Below are 22,591 nucleotides of genomic sequence, written 5' to 3' on the forward strand. Positions count from 1 at the left end.
CTCTGGCCTGAGTTATACAGGAGGTCAGACTAGATAATCGTAACAGTCCTTTCTGGCCCTGATTCAGCAAATCACATAAACTTGTGCTTGTCTTTCAGCTTGACTTCAACAGGTCCATATACTTCATTCAATGGGACTACTCGTGCTTAAAGTTAAGCATGCGCTTAAGTGTTATGCTGAAGTGGGGCCACTGTTAGTTTCTTACAGCTATATTCCTGAGTTACAGGGAGTTGCTTCATTTCTTTAGTAAATGTTCATGCCGCTAAACATTCATCATTGTTATGAAAAAACACACGCACTGAACATTGAAAGTGTTGATAAACTGCTTTTCATCATGTCATGTGCCTTTAAGCAATCTTCACACTGCCTGCATCCTTCTTTTTGTCTCTGTAGTCATTTTCTATCATTGCTGCCTGGCCAAAAGAAAGAAATTTGGTCCATTTCCAGTTGCTTTCTTGTATTTGGAGAATTTATAAATACTGAAAGCCCCCTCCCCACCCCAACAACAACAACAACAACAAAAACCCAACAACAACAACAACACCTCTTTCATAGCCTTAAAGCTGGGAATAAGTTTTGCCTATAGAATAAAGCACAAAGGGAAAATTACAGGTTTTTTTTTAGCAAATAAACAGGAAATTAAGATTCCTTCACCAACCTTAACTCTGCTCCCATGCAGTATCTCTGTTGACCCAGGCTCCATATATCGACTAGAGACTCCCACCAGATGTTGCATAAAGGATTTGATGGTTCAGTCTTTGAAACACAAGGCCCCCTTGCAAGTGGTGACATGTGGGTGCCAGGGTGCCCCTGTGCATGGCCATTGACAGGATAGGGGCCCAAAACTCCTGGTGAAGCCCATAGGAGGCTTGGATGCATCAGGATCCGACCTGAAATGTCAGTCTGCCCTGTTGAGTCTAGGAGCCTAATTTGCTGCCCGCTGAAGTCAATGTGAGACTTTCCTATCTTCAAGGAGCACTGGCTCAAGCTCTAAATGACTTACCCCAGCAGAGTGCTTTCTTGTACTTTGCAATGTGTCTTTCCTACACTTTTTCAGTGTCAGCTTGTGAGGTGTCTGGCGCTGTGTTTGTGTAGCGAACAAGATACAAATGGATCTGTGGCTTGTGTTTGAAGAATATGGTACAATGCGATGTCTTGTCTATAGCAGGAGGATGCTCATGGTACAATAATAATCAGGGTTTCAATGTGTTAGTTGTGCTGGACGCACGCAGCAAGAGAGCACCTTCCCCGAAAATCTTACAATCTAACTAGACAAGGAAATGATTAGCATTCCCCCTATTCCAGATGGGGAACTGAGGCACAGATATTCACTGACTTGCTCAAGGTCACGCAGAGAGAGGGACTTAACAAGATCTCCTGAGTCTCAGTCCAGTGCCTTAATCGCAAGACTCACCAGCTATGAAATCTCCCAGCTGAGGTAACAACATCTGTCCTCTGTCTAGCCTTGTATTACTGGTATTCTTATAGGGTTAATCAACTGTATCATATACCGGAATGTTTGGTGATTGAAGGGATTGGTTTGCTGCATGGGTGACTTTTGTGAGATCCCACCTGGAGGTTACAGTCTCCTTCAGGCATCCACAGGAGACGGGAACCTCATGCAAGTTACAGCAGATAAAAATGTAAGTGTGTGAACGGGGTTATTTGCCCCGTGTGCGTTGCCAGCTCTGACTGCCCCAGCAGGACCTGAAACTTATGTGAAACAGTTATTTCTTTCAAGGAATTTACAAGCTCTGCCAGTAGAGCTTGAAGTTTCAGTGAGCTATTTCTCTCATGGGACTTCCACGGCCCCCCCCCACCCCAGACATATTGTGGATTACTTATAACTTCTGTAATAACTCTGGGGGAAGTTATAATATACATGGAAAATTACTAACTGGCTAACTTAGCAATTAGGCAGTACAAAAGCGTTAGACTAGACCAACTGGTAGTTCTCACTGAGAACCAATGGTTAAAACCAGTTGGAACATTGACAGAAACAGAGCAGATTGCAGATGCCTTCATCTTCACTACAGGCAGCTGTTCGTGGACACTTCAGCTCCCAGGACGCAGGACGCCATCAGATCAAAATGTAGCATTGCATGTTAGGAGGTAATGTCTCTGCAGCTTGCATCTCCATATTCAAGATGAAGGCACTTGGAGTCTGCTTGATTTTATGCCATATGGATGCAACCCTCAGGTTCTGTAAAGCTGCCAACCTGGCCTTCTCTATCGGGAACTCCCATCAGTTCGGTGTGTGAAGATCAGAGTGTCCTATAAGATGCCAAAAAAGCAGTGAAGTATCTAGTAAACTCTTGAAAAACGCAGTGGTTGTATACTCCTGAATTGCCTATGCCTTCATCTCGCCCCATTGCAGGAACCAGGAAATAAAAAAGATAATGCAAAATAAGTTGGACACGAGATGCTTCAATGAGACTAATCATCCTTACAACCTGTTGAAAATACCAAGGGCCTATGGGGAATGCTGTGCAATGGAAAATGTCCCTCCAGATAAAAATGCTAACCTCTGAAGAGAGCATGGATGCATTGGTAGCACTAGCAAAGGGAAAGCAGGCTCATCTGGTTTTGCCATCAGCATTCCTTGATCTGTGTTCTCCACAAAAGGGTGATGTGGTATAATGGAGCATATAGAAACCTAAATTCCCAGGATGTTTCACTAGGCACCAGAACTTTTTCATGTTTGCTCATTATTATTTGTATTACAGCAGTAGCTAAAGGTACCAACCAAGATCAGGGCCCCATTGTGCCAGGCAGTGTATTGACACAGAGTAAGACATGGGCTCTGTCCTGATAAGATTACAATCTAAACAGACAAGAAAACAAGGAAGAAGTGACTTGGCCAGTGTCAAAACAAGTCAGTGACAGAGCCAGGAATAGCACCCAGATTCCCAAAGTCGCACTCCATCATCCTAACCCCTGGACCATGCTAATTTAAGAAATAAAGCATTGCTTTGTCCTTCAACCAGACCATGCCCAATTTCTGTTGTATTTGGCTTTGTCTACGCTCAGAATTCATCCCTCAGTGGCCAGCAATTTAGGTAGCTGCAGCAGTGCAAAGCTTCAGTGTAGACCAGGTGAGCCACAATTTTGCATTGCATAACTTGCTGTTAGACTGAAAAAATGGCCACTGCTGGGGTACATGAAGCAAGCAGCCACTTCTTATTCCTAAACAAAGGGAAATATGGGCCCGTGGCAGATTTCCATTGGGAACATGCCCCGAAAAGACTGGCTCTCTCATCGTCTCGGGCAGGTGATATAAGGACTAGTCACCTGGCACATGGCTTTCAGGCAAAGAGCCCAAACACATCCCGTTTTGGCTTTAATTGAGTGTCCCCAAACACAACGATTTTCGGCTTTTCTCATGTTCCCACGGAGCCTGAGAAGCCTGTCTGGATTCTTCAGGTTTCTTTCACAAATAAGACTAGCAAAAATGAAGATGACTTTAGTCTAATTATCAGCTCCCACCTGTATATCCCTTACATTTTTCCTTAGTCTCCAATTTGGAAATGGTGGAATTTCCCATGAAATGGAAAATCCAGTTCCCACCCAGCTCTCCTGATAATCTCTTGTGTAAAGCTGATACTCAGTTTGATTTCCTCCAAGCTGACTATTGAGAAATATTTTCCAGTTTTGGCACCGCTTTCTGATATTCTCAGGTTTTTCTGTTTTGGACTCTATCTGTTGAGTTTCAGGAGGTGATTGTATTGTGAGAAGTCACATTTGTATGACTGTACAGAAGCATATCACGTTCCAAAAAGGGGCCTCAATACATCACCGGAATATTATTACAAAAACTTCACGCTGCATGTTTACTATGTAAAGACTATCCTCAGTCATCTGGTGCTTTAGAAAGAGTTAAAGAAAAGTGACGGGAACCTTGGTGATAAAGAGTCTGCCAAAGTTATTAAAACAATACAGGTTTTGTTTTATGCACTCATATTTATACAACCACAGGATACTGGCACAACGTACATCTATGCTGATATTTGTCAGACAAGTCTATTTAAGGAATACCATAGGGGCCCCTTCTTTCCTTTACAGCTGATGTTCTACTTCCACTGTAATGTTTTAAAGATGACTGGCTTCAAACAAAAGAAATTTACAAATTAGTCTGGTTTTCTCTGCAAACAACAAAATATATTTTTACATTCTATTCACAGCTGGCCAGCTGAGCTCAATGCAGACAAAAACCTTCATCAAGTCTTTCTAGCATTCTGCAGCTATAACACAAGTCAGAATTTTAAGCCAAAAGATGTATTTACGCACACATTGCAAATCGAGTTTTTAGACGTCTACAACATCTTCCATAGCAAGTGGAAAACAAAAACATTCCAAATGGAAATAAAATGAGCACCAGTAAATATATTCTCTTGAGTAAATTGTTTGTGATTCTTTGAGCGTATTCAAAATCCTACTGAACATCTCACCATTTAGGATGTTTGGTTACTTTCCAGATTTGAATAGTGGGTGAATCTAGACTAGTCTGTTTCTAGCGGGTTTCACTTTGCGGTTCTCATAAGCTGTTCCAGTGTTGCAATGGTTGAGCTGCAGATGCAGAAGGGGAATTCCACAATTTAAAAAATGTACCGAATTAAAAAAAAACCCAGTTGATTGGAAACATGAATCTATGAAAATCTATAAATAGCAGATTTTTGTTGTCTTGTTATTCTTTGGGCCTTTCCCTGGCATAACCATTCCACTTTAAGAGCTATATTTTGACTGGTCTGGTACAGGGGTGTAAGAACATCCATTACGGCCCTGACCAGGCTACACAACCCTTGGGTCCAGGCACAGAGAAGTAAAGGGCCCTTGCTATGGGCTATGTCCTTGTGGCACAATCTAGCATCCTGAGTCTTTGTAGAAACACGACAGTGGGACCGCCCTGCAAGCGGATGCTTGCTTTTATTTCTGACAGCCTCTCCGTAAGTTCCAGACATTACAGTTTCACAAGGGATGGTTGACTGGTCACAAGCCCTATGATGAGTGGTAATATAAAGCTCTAAGAATGGAAACCCCTGTGTAGCTGCCTATACCAGCAACAAATTATATAATCAGCGCCAACCAATGCCTGCTCACTTCTGGTGGCCATTTGTGTGGCCAGAGCCAAGATTCCATCCACTTCCTGTCCATGTGCTCTGGAGTCAGGAAGTAGCAGGTGTCCACGGTCTAGCTAACCTGTAAAGGGGTGCAACGGGTGTGTGTGTGTGGGGAGGGGGGTTGGGGGAAGGGAGGGAAGGGGAGGACTCTTACCCACACAGAGGTGAAAACAGGAGTATGTTCTATGATTCTATGTAGTCCAAGTCAATCTAGCCAGATAAGTCACATTTCTTTCCTGGAATGGACCAGTTACACAGCACATCTTACTCATGGTTCACCCTAAAAGCTCAATCTAACACCTAGACCAGGAGTAGGCAACCTATGGCACGGGTGCTGAAGGCGGCACATGAGCTGACTTTCAGTGGCATTCACACTGCCGGGGTCCTGGTCACCGGTCTGGGGGTCTCTGAATTTTAATTTAATTTTAAATGAAGCTTCTGAAACATTTTGAAACCTTATTTACTTTACATACAACAATAGTTTAGTTATATATTATAGATTTATAGAAAGAGACCTTCTAAAAAGATTAAAATGTATTACTGGCACGCAAAACCTTAAATTAGAGTGAATAAATGAAGACTTGGCACAGCACTTCTGAAAGGTTGCCGACCCCTGACCTAGACAATGTATGTAAAACCACTTATCTGACTGACAGGGACGTTAGGCAGGAATTAATGTATGTAAAGGGTTTTGAGATCCTTGGATGAAAGACATTATGGGAAGAGCTGGTCAGAAAGAATTTTCATTCCATGGGAAATTCCAATATATTTTTAAAAAAATCATTACAAATCAGAACAAACAGCTGAAATTTCAAAATCTCCAGCCCCCCCAAAAATAAAAAATAAGAATTCCAAAAACTTTGGATTCAGGACCATTGAAAAATTTTGTTTAAACATTGTTGAATTAATTTGTATAGTGTTGAAACATTTCCTTTCAATAAGATTAAAATGTGTCTTTCAATAAGGTAAAAATGGTCCATTTTGATGTTATCATTTTAAATAATTTTGTGTTGACTTAGATGTTATATTAAATATAATATATACATATAATATTAAATGTAATAGTTTCACCTACAAGTTGAAAACAAAATATTATTACCGTATCAAAATGAAATGTTTCAACATTATTGAAATGACAGAAGAAAGTCAAAATGATTCATTTCAACATTTCCCCATCAAAAACATTGTCAACATCAACATGTTCCCATGAAATGTTTTAATTCCAAGAAAACTGAATTTTTGATGAAAAGCTGCTCCGTCAAAATTTTTTCAGCCAGCTCTAATAATAAGCAAGGCTGTCATGTGTCCATATGTGACTGCACAGGGGAGTGAAGGGGCATAAACCCAACTCTTGCCAACATCCATGAGCCCGGTCTCAAGGGTGAGAGCAAGCTAGCAGCTGGGACTGGACGACAGGTGATGGAGCACTCAATAAATTGCCCTGTTCTGTTCACTATCTCTAAAGCATCTAGCAGAAGATGGACTACTGGGCTAGGTGGACCATAGGTCTGACCAGTATGGTCATTCTTAGGTTCTCAAGCTCTGCAAGCAAGTGAGAGTGTGGGGAGCAGATGGACCTAACATTGGTTGTGCTGATGCCAAAGCTGTATCTTGTAAAAGGAGTGAGGCAAGAACTATTACTCCCTAAATCACAACTCCTGCCCATCCATGGCTCCTCCTGGGACAATGCAACTATATATTGTCCCATCTGCAGGGCTAGGAGCTGCAGTGCAATCAAGCCCTAATAAATGCCATTTATCTTCTTTTTTTTTTACAACGAATATTTGTTTTCTTTGCCATAATCTGCCCCTCTGGACATTTCAGTGCAGTTTCTTGAGATTTAATAGGCATTTTATTAGCTTCATCCAAGTTTTATTTCTTAAATTCAGAGAAGAAATGCAATCAGCAGAATACAGGAAATGAGTGGGGAAAACAATCTCAGAGAAAGAGTTAATGAAACAGCACTAGCACAAAACCAGAAACATCCCCGTTTATTGGCTCATATACATGCCTAGTATTATGATAGTGGCTTGGGGCTAGATCACTCCCACCTGCAGAAAAATTTTCAGGAGGGGGCCATAGGGAGAGGAAAAATTCTTGGTGGAGTTTATGTGAAATCCTCCTCTTAGTGGAATAGATATTTTGGGGGGGAACAATGTATTTTGGCAGCACCAACGCCTGCCATCACTGTGGGGCCTTAAGGTCCACAGGGCTGAGATGTCCCCTTCATGTGGTGGTAAGAGCCATCCTGGAGCAATCAGCATTGCTGTTGGAGGGTCTCCTGCAATAGCAGCATTGATGAGACCTCTCTGTGGGTAACACACCTCCAAACTGGTGTACATACAGCATGGAATTCTGTATGGAAAGCATTAGACTCTGCAGGGCATAGTGCCCGGAAAACAGCAGCTCCACTACTGTACCACGTTCTATATGCCTCCTTCTCCGCGTCCCGAACTCTGCAGAGCTCCTTGCAGAGCCCTAGACAGAGACTTGAGAGATCTATGTTCAGTTCCTGACTCTGTTACAGGACCTCGAGCAAGTCAGTCTCTCTGTGCCTCAATTCCCCATCCATAAACTGGGGATAATAATCCATCTGTCTTGTCTATTTAGATTGTAAATTCTTTGTGTACAGTGCCTTGCACCAGGGGCTCTGATTCCTACTGGACCCTCTGTGTCGTATCATTGTAATAATCAGGGAAAGGAGACATTGCACCCCTCCTTTCCTGTATGTGCAAGAGGTGATCTATTCATGAAAGGTCTCCTCTGCACACAAACCCCTGGGCTTTTCTCTGTACTTCCAAGGAGCACGTGCATTTTGCATCTGTATCGTAGACACACATACAAAAGGGGGGAAAAAAAGAAAAGAAAAAAGATGGACCAGATCTTTGGCCAAAGGAAGAATGAAAATGAAAAGAGAATCGGTGATGTGCCAGAACTTTTACTTTTTATTAAAAACTTAAGGGCAGAGGATGAGGAGCCACCTGGTTTTGATTTTTTTTAATAAAAAGTCAAATAATCCCCACAAACAATTCCTCTGCAATGGTTTCAATAGTGGAACCCGACAGCTGAACTTTAAAGGTGCCTTGTGAAAGAAAGAATCATTTTAGTACAAAACTCAGTATCATATTTTATTTTATTTGAGAGCAAGAATGTAACTTGTGACTCTTTTCCCCCCAAGATGCAGCAATTTTAGAGGATCCATTTATTTACTAAAAGCAAAAGAGGGGAGTGGGATGGGAGCAATTGAAAATATCTTACGACTTAAACAGAATATGTAATGGAAAGGCAATGGTATATTTCATTCACACACCAAGGGGTAACCTTCATTTTCCCAGAGTTATAAATTGAAATCTTAGTTTTGCTGCACGGAAGCATCAAATACAGCCAAATTCCAGGCCATGATGAAAAATTAGCCAGCAGCAATGCAGCTGCTGTGTTGAGATGATGATGCTTTTCCTCTTCCTTTCTTTTAGAAATGGTGGCAAATGATCTCTTTTCTTTCTGTTGTTGTTGAACAGCTTTGTTTTATAGAGCTTCACCAGTAGCCAAGAAAAGAGAGACACTAAGGAAGGGGGTCACGTACCCTGTGGATCCTATTATTGGACAGCAATAAGGAATTGTTCACAATTGAATCATTACTTTGGCTGCATGTGTTTAGTAGTAAAGGGAGGCCTGTCCAGTGGCTAGCATGGTGTGAGAGAGACCTGGGGTCAGCGCTCTGCTCTCACAGATTTGCCACTTGACTTTGACAAGGCACGAAGCGTGACATTTTTTTAAAGGATTTCAGGTACTTAAAGCTGCAGAAAGTTTGCTAGTGAGATTTCAGAAGCATGTCGCTCCGATTAAAATCAAGGGGTGTTAGGTGCTTGGGCACTATTGAAAATCCCTATCTGCATCTTTAGGTATCTAACTACCTTTAAAAATCTCACCCTTAGTCTCGCTGGGCCTCAACATGCCGTCAGTGAAATGGGGATAACGGCACTTCCCAGCTCACAGGAGTGTTGTGAGGATAAAGACATGAAAGGTTGCGAGGGGCTCTGGTAGCACAGCGATGAGCCCATCTAAGTACCCTAGATAGGCAGGGGCCATAGAAGATGTGTCAATTAGGGTTGGTTGAAAAAATGGGAAACAAAACCCACTTGGTTTAAATAATTTAGTCCAAATTTCAAAAGATTTCAGCCAGTTGGAATGTCACTAACACACAACAGGGCCTGATCCAATGTGAAACCAATGGGAGTCTCTCTCTTGTCAGCGAGCCTCGGAAGTCAGGTGGCTTTGGATCAAGCCAGAGATCAATAAGGTACAAAGAATGGCATGGATGATGCAAAGGGACTAAAAAAATACAGGGAGAAGCCCAAGAAATGTATTTTTGTTTAGTCTGAAAAATGGAGACCTGGTTGAAAAAGGCCGCTCTTCCCCATACACAGCTACTCAGATGATGGGTGCCCTGTACAGGAGAGAAAAGGGCATCCTTTACCACTTGCTCCTGATGCAGCACAATTCTCTATGCCCACTAATCAGCGATTATGGGGTCTCCAAGATCTAGCCCTTGGAATCCTCCCCCACTCTTTGTCCTCTCCCCCTCGGTGCATAAGGCCATGGTCCACTAGAAGAAACAAGAGACAGACAGTCACATGGCAGAGGTGGGAGGAGAATGGGCAGATAATAAGAACGACACTCACAAGCAGAGTTGGTTCTAGGCATCGACAAACAGGGCAGTTGTATTGGATGCCAACTTATAGAGGGGCTCTACTGCTGCATTTTTTTTGCCCTGCAAAGATTGGCTGGTGAGTGGACCCCGAAAATGTTTTCAGCCCCCGGCTAGCAAAACTTCTAGGGCTTCTCCTCCTCACAACACTGATGCACCCGGCTACCCAGAAAAACCCAACCACAAAACAAAAAAACCCCCATCAAATCAACCTAAAACAAAACAACCCCCCAGTAAAAGTAAATTAATAACATTACAAATAAACAATCCTAAACAGAACTTGTACCCCCCCAAAGTTAGAAGGGTCAGAGACTCCATTAAGTCCACTTAGGGTGATCAGATGTCCTGATTTTATAGGGATAGTCCGATTTGGGGGGTCTTTTTCTTATATAGGCTCCTATTACCTCACACCCTCTGTCCCGATTTTTCACATTTCCTGTCTGGTCACCCTAAGTCCACTAGAGACTTCATGCTTTCACATGAAAGGTGTTCAAATACTCTGGTGATCGGCGGCAGTATGAAAACCTAAGCTGTGATTGGCCGGTCAGTTGGTAGATAGATAGATATTGACAAAGAACGAAGTTCCCCAGTCCTCATCAACAATAAGATGAACTATTGCAAGTTCTTTGCACAGGTCTGTTTGGAATCTGCCCGATTCATGAGGAAAATTATTGCGTAGTTGTCAGTGATATTGCCTCTATGAATTTAGTAGGCAGGAGGCAAGGTGCAGATTTTACATGATCCTGGCAAAGAAACTTTCCAGGTTTCCTCAGGTGCAGGCCAGATGTGTGTTAGCTTTGGCTGAGCACAGAATTACTTCTGAAAATCCACTACAGGTCTTAGGAGTCCCCTTTTGCACTTATCACTTTTGGAGACAACAAGGAAACGTATCTCGATGGAAGCCTATCCTCCCAGCCACTCATTTGGCCAGCAGTGTGCAAACAGCCGGCATTGGATTTCATGGTTTAAGGTACTGTGTTTAAAAAACAAAAAAAAGCCACGAATGATGCAATGATTTTAATTCAAGAGGAGCTCATGATAGTGTTAGGCATTGAGTGTTAAGTCAAATTGTTATGGGATCCTGCAGAAAAATGGAGTTTATCACTGAAATCAGTTACATTGTGCCCATAGAGCTGGCTGGGAATTTACTGGTAAAACGTTTTTCCGCAGGAAAATGTCAATGTTCAACTGAAATTGCTCACGAGAAAGGGTCAGCTTCAATGAATCTTCCGATTAGAAAACTTAAAAAAAAATAGTTTCAAAATTGTCAGAATGTTGTATTTTGACATTTTCTGTTTTTCGATTCAAAAGGACTTTTCATTTAGAAGTTTTAGTTCGTTTGCACTCAGAAAGTCAAAAAATATAAACAAAGGTTGAAACTGAAACAAAACGTTTCGAAATTATTGAAATGAAATGTTTTGATGAACCTGATTTTTTTTTTGACAGATTATTGGATTGCGCAAATGTTCAAGATTTTGGCTTTTCATCCCATTTTGGGATTGAAATTTTTTTCTAAATCCTGTAGACTTTAGAAGAATGAGAAAACCGTTTCCTTCACAGCTCTAGCTGTAATCTCATTCTGTCTGCTTTAAATCGGGGCGGGGGGGGGCAGAGGGAGCATGGCGGGGTCGCAATTTATTATTGGTATAGGCCAACGTTAAGCTACTACCCCTCAGATGCATGGGAGGAAGTGTCACTCAGACAGGTATCTGAGGCCCTCATCCTGGGTCTACTTCTGGGACAGGGCTGGGTCTAAAGTCACAATGCAAGGATAACCCACACTGTAGTGTACAAGAACTGTGTAGTATCCCTTTAAATAGTTTGCAAGCCTTCTAGTTGCCCCCACTGTCTTCTATGTTTCAGACACCTCCAGAAACATGCTAGACCAGCAGCGTGTCTACAGAGATAGGTCTTGTGTATTATATATAGTTAGCAAACCAGTTTGCTAAAAACAGTTGTGTATTATATATAGTCACCATACCTGTATGGTTCCTTCATATGACATATGTAGGGTAAAGAGCAAAAGACATGTGCTCACACTTGTATCGAAACTATGGCAATGCTGCTATAGTAGGGCCAGATTCTGACACCCTTATGCCATATATAGCCGCACTGAAGTCAACAGGGCAATTGGTAATCAACATGAGTAAGGGTATTGGAATCCAGTCCTTAAAGAGGACATTTAAATCGGTGAGTTAAACATCATACCAAAGTACTGTCACAGAATTCAAGCAACACATTGCTAAGTAATGCTGAGCAATATAACATATGGGCTTCATGAGCTGACATCAACCTTAAGAGGAAAGAATCCACACCTGTACAAACATGGACATCGGTCTGCATGAGGAGAGGGGAGGAAAAGTAGAAACAGCAGCAACAGTTACCCACTTTCTGCCTGGCTCCAGCTCCTAGGACTCTGCAGAAGTGGCGTCCATTTCAAAAGGCAGAAAAAGGAGAATGAAGGAGAAGATAGGGTGATATCTCATTCTACTTCATGTCTGCCAGCATCTGGGCTATGCTGTATGCTGTTAACCATTGCATTCCACCACAGAAGAGGCTTTTGTTTTTTTGTGGTAGGGTAGTTAGGGATACATTATACATAATATAATCCCCAATTAAAAAATTTAGTTAAAATTGAATTAAGGAGGTACATGAATACCCACTGATTTAAAACTGATTAGGACGAGAGCTGGTTGGGTTGTTGTTTTTTAATGAAAAATGTCTGCATCAAAAAATGGAAAATTTCAGACAAAAACAATCATTTTAAAATGTTTCCATCTTTTCAATAAAACCCCCAAATGAAAAAAAATTTGGCTACCACTTTTCAGGTTTTCTGTTTTTCCTTCCTCCCCTTTGTTCCTTCTCAGATTGCCCCCCCCCTTTTGTGGCATAAGGGGGGGGCGGTAATGTGGGGGAAGAAAAATCAAAATCCAAACATTTTCAAAACTGAAAAAAAATTCAAAAGCAAAAATTTTCTATACATAAAATTTCACAACCATTTTCAAAAAAACCCAAAATATCATTTGTTCCTGAAACCTGGGGAATTAAAATTATTTCAGAGTTTCCAATTACTTTTTGTAAAAGCAGCAAAGAGTCCTGTGGCACCTTATAGATTGGAGCATGAGCTTTCGTGGGTGAATACTCACTTGGTCGGATGCTGCTTTTACAGATCCAGACTAACACGGCTACCCCTCTGAATTATTTTTTGGTGAAAACTCTACTTTTTTTTAAGCCAACTCTAGTTAGATCCCTATAGCTATTAAAAATTTTAAAAAAGAAAAGAAAGAAAAACAAGGTATAGAGGTATGTCAAAACCTAAGGGCTGAGGTTTTTCAAAGCTACTAGGATGGGCCTAGTCTTCACACAGAAAAAGTGTTATTAACGCTAGTTAATTAGCATGGGGTAATATCCTAGTGAACACAAGGCAGTCCACAGTCTTCACATGTTAGTAGGTCAACTTAAAGTCTGTGGAGAAGCCTCATCTTTGGCTATGTCTTCATTGCCAGAAAAGGTATGCTTTTACAATGCGATAACCGACAGGCCATAGCTCTCTTGCTGTAAAATACAGCAGACAAGGCACTGTAGTTTTATTGCAATGTAGCTAAGGCCTGGTCTACACTAGGGGGCAGGATCGATCTAAGTTACACAACTTCAGCTATGTGAATAATGTAGCTGAAGTCGACGTACTTAGATCTACTTACTGTGGTGTCTTCACTGCAGTGAGTTGACTGCTGACTCTCCACCATCAGCTCCACCTACGCTTCTTGCTCTGGTGGAATACCGGAGTCGACGGGCGAGCGCTCGGTGGTCGATTTATTGCATCTAAACTAGATGCGATAAATCGACCCCCACTGGATCGATCACTACCCGTCAATCCAGCGCATACTGTAGATGTGCCCTAAGGAAGGTCAACTGCATATGAGGGGTATAGTTTTGACAGTGCAGCAAAAACTACTTGCATCTTGCCTCCGCTAGATTTTTGCAGTGAGATAGCTATAACATGTTAGTTATCTTGCTGCAAAAATACATCTTTTTAGCAGTGAAGACACTACCTATATTCTAACTCAACCTCCTAATTTGTGTGCAAATTACAAACTGCCTGTCTTTGGTAGGATTTCACCTCAATTGACGCAAGTTAATAACACCTTTTTTTTGGCAGTGAAGACAAGGCCCTAGGTACTCAATTCCAAATAATGTTCTTTGGAATCGAGCAATCAACCCCCTATACGCAGCTTTGAAAATCTCAGCTGGGCTGTACACACCACCGCTGAGCTCCTGATTAGGGGTAAAATTTTCAAAAATGCCTAAGCGACTTATGAGCCTACGTTGTATTTTCAAAATTGACATAGGCACTTAGGAGTCCAAGTCTCACTGAAAGTCAATAGGACTTAAGTGCCTTAGGGACAGATTTTTAAAAGTATTTAGGTGCCTAAAGAAGGAAATAGGCTTCTTCCAATGGGAGTTAGACACCTAAGAGCCTTTGAAAATCTGTATCTTTAGGTGCCGATATATTGGACAGAGGCACTGTTGAAAATTTTACCCTAGATTTTAGAAACACTTATGCATGTGAGTGGCTTCTGCGCATAAGAAGCCCCACTCCTTTATATAACATTATTCACTTGCATGGCACTTAAAGACCAGAAGACGATGTCTATGCCCTTGAGAGAAGTGGGTCGAGTCCCTGTGAAGGAGGTGTTTCTCTATCGAATTAATTAATGAAGCTAAAACAATTTGAACTAATCCCTGTAGCCAGTTGTATTAGCACAGGGTCTTCCAAACTAGGCCTTGTTTCACCAGAAGCCCCATCATTTACAGCAAGGTCTGAGAAAATAAATGGCAAGCACCATGTAGACCTCAATAAGCCCTACAGGCTACCTGTTCCCAGTGCCTGTGGAGACATGGCCCAAGCAAAGGGAGCTGTAGAGCATGGAGGGGCTGGGAGAATCATATACAGAGCTCTTGACCTCCAGAGGAGGGAATTCTCAAGTGGTTTTGTTTTCTGGGGGGTGGAATTTAGTGGGGAGGACTGTCTTTCAGTCCGACTGACCTTTCTCTACCAGATTGGACCCTCTGATTGTGTCTGATGCCCAGTGGTCTCAGATTCCCTGTCAGTCTGTTAATATACGGTTCGACAGCCTGGACAGCTCCCAGCGCACTCATGCTGCAAAGCTTCTCATTGCAAGACACAGCTCCGAACTTCTCTTCTAAATTTCAATTCACCCCTGTGCCAGAGCCATTCATCACTTACATCAGCTGTCAGTCATCCTGACAGGAGGCAGCCAAAGGACTTCCCATTAAAGCCCTAACGATGCAGATTAGATTTGTTATGAGTACAAAAAACATGAAAAAGGTGGTGGTGGTGGTAAAAACCCCATGTAGTCACTGCTTTTACCTTCCTAAGTAGCTAACAGAGATCTAAGAGAGAGAAATTCAGGTGGCGATATATACATTTCCTTAGCTTCAAATTATACAGCAATAAATCAGAAATATGTTAGTTATTAAAAGAAATTTGATCTAAGGGGAAAAAAAATCCACTTGTATCTCAAAATCAGTAAATAAGAGAAAAAGGATGAGAGGAAGGATGGTTAGGTTGCTAATTTGGGATACCAGGGGTCAGTTCCTTGCCCTGCCCCAGGCCTCTTGTGTGACCTTGGGCAAGTCCCTTACTCTCTCTGTCCCTCAGCTCCCCATAAGGAAGATATGAATAATATCATTTCTCTTCCTCACAGGGGTGTTTTTAAGGATAAATCCATTGAAATGGTTAAGTGATTAGATTCCATGGGAATGGGGTCCATATAAGTAGCACAGACAGAAAGGGAGAACTTGTGGCTAAGGTACTGGCCTGGGAGTGGGGAGACTCAAGTGCAATTTATGGTTCAGGCACCCTCCTCAGACTACATCTCCCATGATGCACAACGGTATCACACCTCTTCGTGAGGGGAGGCAGGGGCATCATAGCAGTTGCATGGCCAAGGTGCATCATGGGAGATGAAGTCCAGTTGGGGAGCCCAGCCCATAGGGAACAGGAGCATGAGGTACCTAAACTACAACTCCCATTGGGCACCATGGCAGCATTTTAGAATCAAAATATTTTGATTTGTGGCTGCAACAGTTTGGTTTCTGGCATTCAGTTAAAAATAAAATAAAATTAAACAAAAAACAAACAAGCAAACAAAAAAAGAAAACCCCAACCCACTTTCCATGGAAAGCTGACTGTTTTTGTGGAAAAAAAATTAGTCAAAACCCCAATTTTCTGTCAAATAAAACAAAACACAACACAGATTAGATGGCAAATTTTCAACCAGACCTATACCGAAGTCAGAATTTAACACCTAGTAAACATATAAAATCCAATACACTAATTGTGATCAAATACATTTTAATTCCCTGAAAAATGTGCATCAAGATGGGGAATTGGGGTTATATAAAAGAGTTTCTCTAGGGTGCCCCCTTCTACCCATCCTCAGGTGGCTGGGGTCCTTTGTTACATCCAGCTACGAACTCTGGGTCCATCCAGTCAGGTACCTGCCTCTTAGTCTTTGTGGTCAGTCCCGCCACCTGCAGGCCTCCCCAAAGTTGTTTACTAATGGAGAAAAAAACAGTAAATGTTCTGACACCCCCAAGAATAAGCCCCTTCCGGGCAAAAGTTATTCACTTGCATGACACTGAAAGGCCAGAAGACAATGTCTATGCCTTGGGGGATTGGGTCGAGTCCCTGTGAGGGAGGTGTTACGCTATCAAATTCATTAATTGGGGAAGGTAAAACTGTTTGAACTAATCCCTGTAGCCAATCGCACTGGCACAGCCTGCTTCAAATTGGGCCTTCTTCCACCAGAACCCCTATAATTTACAGCAAGTTTGGAGAATATAAATTGCAGCCACCAAGTGGGTACATCCTTACTTCAAGAGTGCATACGTGGCATAGGGTTGCCGATTTTGGTTGGACGTATCCCTGGAGGTTTTATTACATGATATAATCTGTAATTCCTGGAGCCTCCATTGGCAACCCTAAGTCATGGCAGCTTCTCTTGGGGCCACCCTGGTAGAGTAGCCCAGGCAGCCCCTTCCAGTCTGGCTTACTTCACAAGATGCTGGTTGGCTTCAGAGTTTGCTGGAGTCTTCATAAGCCTGGAGAGTAGGTGTGTGTGTGTGCGTGCGCACGCGCACATGTGGGAGGAGGGGGAGTTTCTCGCGTTGGCTGGGGAGTTACTTTAGCTCTGCCCTGCACCAGACGTCTCCCTTTTAGATCACAGAGCCTTCCTTTTAAAGCCCTCCTTCCTATCATGCATGACTGACTACGTCAGCCACAGACCCTCCCTAGTCCCCTGTCCAGGTGGGGTTTAAGCACCTCTCACAGGTTTGTTAGGAACAGGAGAACATGATGGCATGCATTCCAAAACCACTGCAAATTTGGAGATGTAAAATGTACTAACAAATAGAAGTTAACCTTTGGAAAGGCTCCGCGTTCCCCAAACACAGCTTCCGTACATTCGTTATAGCATATGGTACTCTGAAACAACAAGCCTCAACACTCAACTTTATCCCAGTAGATCTCCGGGCAGCGTAGGCGGTCTCCCTCAAAGAAGCACAGTCAGAGTGTGGGCATAATATACAGTTGGCAAACAATAATACCAGATCAGAACAGTAGTCTTTCACACGCACTGTGCCCAAGGGCAGAGGAAGACAGGACCACAGAACCTTTGCAGACTGGAGAAAGGTGCTTGAAATAGAGATAAATGAGAGTGTAGTTTGGGGCAGAAAGTCAGGTGGATCCCCGGAAACAAAGAGAGAGGCAAATTGGAAGCAGATAAGGTAAACAGACAGCTAGGTGCCTGGAAGGCAAAAAAGCAAAGACCAAAGATGATCAGTGAACACATTTCTACTGATGGAGTTGATTAGATAGATTAGATGAAATTCTCCATTTCACTCTCTCTCTCTCTGTTTTAATAATGGCCCCCCAACACCGTGGTATGTCAGAAACTGATTCAGCAACCCAAAATTTGGCTGCTTATTTCCATTATATGAACCATTTCTGCCTGTATTCTGCAAATTGGTTGGTGGAATCTTGCAAAATCATCTTTGTGTACGATTTCTGGGATTGCCTTTTTCTAATTGAATTGGAAATCCTGCAAAAACAGTCTCACAGCCTATTTGCTTCTTCTGTTTCCAAGCATATTTGGAAGTAGAAAACAGAGGTGAGTGAAGATGAAACATCACAGGAGTAAGAAGTTATGCAAAGTTTTCTTTCTATCTGTCTTAGAGTTTTATACTACCGCCCATCACCACAGTATTTGAACACCTTCTGTGTAAAATCAACAACAGTGGTAAAGTTCCTGGTGGATTTCATGGTGTTTCTGGCAGGTATCTCTTTTTTTCAGGGTAAAAACTCAGCTTGGGGTAGGAGTTTCTTGTGGTTTTTATTTTTCATTTTTTTTATTTGTTGTCTGGGTTTTTTTAGGTTGATTCAAAAGTTTTTATTTATTTACTTATTGAGAGGTTAGTTGGTTGAGGATTATTGGGTAGGAGGTGTGTTGTCTCATTTTCATGGCCTTTTCAAAGAGGAAGGTTTTACAACATTTCCTAAAGGTGGTTAGTCTCTGGACTGGCCTGATCTCCTCTGGAAGACTGTTCCATCGCTGGATCCCCTTGACCAAGAATGCTTTGTCCTCAACTTTATAATTTGAATTGTCCCAAAGGGGCGCAACTGTCAGTCTGGTTCGCAGACTGAAATTAACCCTTGATGTAGCTGGGACTTTGTCAATTAATTAATTGTTTTGAGGATTAGGACCAAAGACTTCAACTAGTATTGGAAGTAGCTTGGGAGCCAACAAAGAGGCTTGAGGCGCTCCCCTAAGCCATGGAGAAGACTATTTCAAATTTAGAAGCAGTGAAGGTTTGGTCCAGCTGTTATGTTTCCCCACACAATTTGCCCTAATTCCACCTAGGCAGAGGTTGGGTGTGACTTTGCAATATTAGTATTGTTTTCCCACCACAAGATTTAAGATTAATGTATTACAGACCCAAGAATCTTTCTCAATAACGTGTGGAAGGGAGAAAAATGACATTGACAACTACGGAGACATTCTTATGGAGAATGCATTGCATCACCCTGTTGTGGTAAAAAAAAAAAAAAAAACCCACCAAACCAAAACAGTGATGTTCAGGGATCTGCCTGTCTTATCCAGTAATCACTCACTACTTAAGGTGCTTGCTAGAGATCTGGTTTATCCTGTATCTGGTTGAAACTGGCTGCATACATATTAGAGGTGTAAAATTTCTGGAAATTTTGAAGGATTGGAAAAAAGCCGCAGTTGTTACTTGCTATCAAAACTAAACTTAATTGACTTCTTTAAGACTGAGAAATTTAATAGGCATTATTTAGTTAGCATATAGAAAGTACTGCTGGTTTATTTATGTAATAAATAAGTATAAATTTACTTTTGAATGACAAATATACTTAGTATTAAAGATGGAGCTGCACACTCAAGTATGTAAAGGTATGTTTTTGACATAGGAATAGGAAAAAACCCTAAAATATTGAAAATAGAAAGCATTAATATTGCTGACCTGCAAACCAAAAGGAAGGTTTATATCTGTAGGGCTCAGAAATAGTATGTAAATAGAGACAGGATGTTATAATGTATTAATATAGATACAGAAGAAACTCACGTGTCTGGAGAAAAAGCTTGGAAAATGAACATCCCTATACTTATTCATTATAATGTAGTGAACACAGCACAATATTAAGGACGAACAATAAATCTGGGTATATATCCAAACTCTAAAGTAAACACCAAAGGCATTAATAATGCAGTATCATCATATATGGAGTGTCATAATTGTAGGCAAAAATAACCATCCTATAAGCCAGGGATCGGCAATCTTTGGCACGCGGCTCGCCAGGGTAAGCACCCTGGCAGGCTGGGCTGGTTTGTTTACCTGCTGTGTTCGCAGGTTCGGCCGATCGCGGCTCCCACTGGCCGCGATTCACTGCTCCAGGCCAATGAGGGCTATGGGAAGCTGCGGTCAGCACATCTCTTGGCCCATGCCACTTCCCGCAGCCCCCATTGGCCTGGAGCAGTGAACCACGGCCAGTGGGAGCCGCGATTGGCTGAACCTGCGGACACGGCAGGTAAACAAACTGGCCCGGCCTGCCAGGGTGCTTACCCTGGTGAGCTGTGTGCCAAAGGTTGCTGACTTCTGCTATAAGCAAACAAATATAATGTAACAAACAGATTAGTTATTACTATAATCTTGCAAATGCTAGCATGGCTCTAGTTTTTCCTTGTGATATCACTAATGAGAATCTGTGTCTGAAAGATCCACAACTTCGGATTATGAACCTTCAGTATGATCTTCGTGTACTTCATTAAACTGAAGAATTGCACAAATTCAAAAAGAAGTTTCTCAACACTTTCACCTGTTCAGCCTGTTTCCTAATTTTGTGTGTTCATTTCCAAACATATTCAGTCCCAGAGGACCAGTCAGTCCCTTACCCTAGGTCAATTGCACCCCAGATCTGTCACCAAAGACAACGCTTGTAGCCAATCCCGTAATAAACTAACTAAGAAATGAAATAAGAAATATATTTACAAGGTTAACACAGGTAGCTTACACATACAAATGAGTTACAGTCTTAGTTTCCAAAAGATAATAGAAACTTCTATAATAAGCAAACTCCTTTAGGGCTAACCTAGGCAAAACAGCTGGGGATCCTTTGCTTGTGCTTAGGCCTGGTCTACACTACAGAGTTAGGTCGATGTAAAGCAGCTTACATAGACCTAACTCTGTAAGTGTCCACACTAAAATGTGCTAATTCACCCACTACATCAATTTAATAACTCCACCTCCGGGAGAGGTGTGGTAAGTTGATGTAGTGAGGTTGATGCAGTGTCAGCGTAAACACTGCGTTGCTTACATCGACTGATGCTGTCTTTTAGAAACCGTCCCACATTGCCACACACTGGCTGTTAAATTGGTGCAAGTGCTCCTGGCAAAAATGGCACAAACCTTTGAAAAGTTGGCAACCATTCACTTTTTGTTAAACCTTCCAGAGTGCCTCTGTCTCAACATTGCAAACTTCCACCATTGTACTTTGAACCTTGCGATTTTGGGTTTTTTTCTAACATCCCAGCTCCTGGATCCAGGAGATGACATGGAAAAAAAAGTTTCTAGCCTTCATGGTTGTGGAGAAGTGTGAGAAAACATAACCCCTAGAGGCTCAAAAACCAGAAGACAAATAAAAAGAACCCCACATTTATTATTTTTTTTAAAAACTCATGATTTTGGGGGGTCCTGACTCATGATTTTTGCATGCCTGGGGCTGGCAATCCTGCAGTCTAATCATTTGTATTACACTGTGATAAGCCCTTTTATGTTTCTCATCACATTAATATGATAATTACAATTACATAGTGATGTCTTTTCCAAAGACTTCACGAGAACTCCACAATCTATGGGCGAAATCCTCAACCGGGATAAATCAGCATAGCTCCATTGCCATCATGGAGCACTGACCAGCTGAGCATCTGACCTTCCTCCAATCTACCCCCATCCCACCTGCAGAACCCTGAGCAAACACAGCCACCCGGAAACCCATTCTCTTGTCCCCACCAGTTACAGCACATACAGGAGCGGAGGCTGAAAGATTCTTTGAGGAGATAGCAAGCTGCTGATAAGGGGTTATTGGCAGTTGTTGCATTTCAAGTTAACAGCTCATTAAAGAAATCACAAATGTGCAGCTGATGTTTTGTCTACAAGCAGCTGAAGACTCCTTGAAAAGCAGGAACCAAAGGGGCCCCATAAGAAAAAAAAAAAAAAGAGAGAGAGAAAAGGAGGAAACTTTAATTGAAACTACATTTCAAAAACCTCCCTGGTTCGGCTTCAATCTACGGGCTGGTTGCTGACGTCCTGGACGGCCTCCAAGAAATATCATAAGAAAACATTTCCCATCCCTGCGGGCTCCAGCATGGAGTTATGACCATGCCCCCAGAGGAAGGGACGGTGCATAGCTACCCTGCCCCAGGAGCAAGCCAGACACTGATCTGGGAGGTCAGAGTCACAACTCATTCCTTGCTACCCCTTTGCTCCGACAAGAAGCAACCTGCTTCACAGTCCTATACCTGGCACAAATTACTTACCTCTCTGTGCTGGCTGGTATGTTGGTGTGGGCAGAGCCACATCTGTGCCCACTACTCGCCCACCTGTGCAGTTTGCACTCTCCCCTGGAAACAGACTGGCTATGCAGGTGGCCTATGTAGAGGAGTAAAGCAGGCTGCCTATTCCCGTTAGTCCCCAGCACGGGTACACATGGCGGCTTAGAACTGAGCCCTATCTTGTGAAAATTGTTCTTATCCATAGGGTGACAGCCCCCGCCCCGGGGTGCCCCCAGTACCCGTCAGGGAGTCCTGGAGCTTCTCCATCTGAACAGTCTCACAGGCGATAAATAAATAGCTCAGGACGGGTTCTACTTATTTTCAAAGCCAACCTGTCAAGACACCTGCAATTCTCCATGTGATCACGCAGACAGAAAACACAGCTGTTGCCCTGAAAATGTTAGTCATGGGGCCACTACAGAACAGACCAGTAGCCCCTGACTTTTGCATGGTGGAAAAAATGGGGAGTTTGTCTCCCGGATTTCTGCGTAGCCCCCTTTGACAGGTATGGAATGCAGGATTTCCATATAGTAACTCTCTGTTCGCCACTTGTCTAAATAGTAATAAATCATCAGTAAATTCCTGGTTCTGTTTGGGAGGTTTGGACTTCA

Source organism: Mauremys reevesii, linkage group 3 (genome assembly GCF_016161935.1).
Source record: "Mauremys reevesii isolate NIE-2019 linkage group 3, ASM1616193v1, whole genome shotgun sequence".
Taxonomy (NCBI): domain Eukaryota; kingdom Metazoa; phylum Chordata; order Testudines; family Geoemydidae; genus Mauremys; species Mauremys reevesii.